This window comes from Mastomys coucha, unplaced genomic scaffold (assembly GCF_008632895.1).
Source record: "Mastomys coucha isolate ucsf_1 unplaced genomic scaffold, UCSF_Mcou_1 pScaffold22, whole genome shotgun sequence".
NCBI classification, from domain to species: domain Eukaryota; kingdom Metazoa; phylum Chordata; class Mammalia; order Rodentia; family Muridae; genus Mastomys; species Mastomys coucha.
In genome coordinates this window covers 242,446,219-242,447,880 of record NW_022196905.1, presented here as the reverse complement: position 1 = coordinate 242,447,880, position 1,662 = coordinate 242,446,219, and positions in this window count along the sequence as shown.

Genomic DNA, 1,662 nt, shown 5'->3' with positions numbered 1-1,662 from the left:
TCAACATCTCTTTACTTCTACATTTACCAGTAGATACTTGGATTTCCTTCTAGAAATACAGACCAGGATTAGTGATCTCTCCTCAGGAGACAGAATGCCTAGAAGTGGTGGCACAGACCTCTAATCCCAGCACTTAGGAGGCAAAGGCAGGCAGATGTCTATAAGAAATCAGTTCCCCCTGAGAAGCCAGAAGCCAGTCCAGGTCTCTTAAAAATGGAGTTTTAGTCAATTGTGAGCCACCATATGAGTGCCAAGACCCCAGCTAAGGTCCTCTGGGAGGAGCACCGGAGTGCCATTTACCACTGAGCCATCTCTAGCCCACACCTCTCTTTTTCTATTTTTTAATCTTATTATGAGATAAAGTTTGGGCCTGTTGGGTTGCAGTGTCCAACTTTGATAGTATAGCTTTTGCTTCATCTTATATTTTATTCTGTCATGTTTGGTTGTTATCTCTTAGAAGTCTGTTCTTTTCTAATGAGAGACAAAAAGGGAGTGGTTCCACAGGGGAGGAACTGGGAGCTGTAGAGGACGGGTAAACTAATAAGCGGGTTATATTATACAAAAAAAGGGGATCTATTTTCAATAAAAGAAAAAAAGCAGAAAAAATAAGGAGACAAAGTTAAGAACATTTATTAACATGGTTGAAAATCTAAATTCCTTCTCTTTTTTTAAAGATTTATTTTATTTTATGTGTATGAGTACACTGTAGCTGTACAGATGGCCATGAGCTATCATGTGTGTGACTGCTGGGAATTGAACTCAGGACCTCTGCCGGCCCCACTTGCTCCAGCATAATTCACTGTAGCTGTCTTCAGACGCACCAGAAGAGGGCGTCAGATCTCATTACGGGTGATTGTGAGCCACCATGTGGTTGCTGGGATCCAAACTCAGGGCCTTCAGAAGAACAGTCAGTGCTCTTAACCACTAAGCCATCTCGCCAGCCCCAAAAATCTAAATTTCTTTAGAACATTTATGGATAGCTTACAGGCAATTCTGCTAGGTTCCTCTGTGGGACCCAGCAACAGCTTGAGTCGTCATCTGCTTCTCCACCAGGTGAACCAAAAGAGCCAGGTGCACCAAAGGAGCAGGTGCACCAGATGAGCCAGGTACACCAGAAGAGCCAGGTGCACCAGATGAGCCAGGTGTGCCAGATGAGCCACGTGTGAGCAAGTCAGGTGCAAGCCAGGTGCAGCAGCAGCATATGAGGACTGCTTGCTACCCTAGCTCTTCCTCCTTTTTCTCTGTTCCCAGAGCATCTCGGCCAGCCTCTCTTCCTCTCTAATCCTTCCTGTTCTTCTCTGCCCTCATGGCTCTGCTCACTTCTGTAGTCCTGCACCCCTTCTGCAGGTCCTCACTCCCCTCCGTTTCCCCAAATAAATCTCCCTTATACCAGGTCTGTCACATGGCATGGACCTACCAGTTACTGGCGGCGATGGCTCTGGTCACATATTTCATAACCTTGGTGCCCAAAGTCTTGATAGGCTCTCCTGGTACCTGTGCTCCCCACTGAGGGTTTAATTCACACATGGTAGGATCCTGCATCCTTATTTCCAGTCTGCCTGCAACAAGATCTCTTTCCTGCCACCTGACTGCTGGAGTTCTCCACACACCGACCTATGGAAGAGTTTTCCCTTCTGGTCAGCAAAGTAGCTTCCCTGGAAG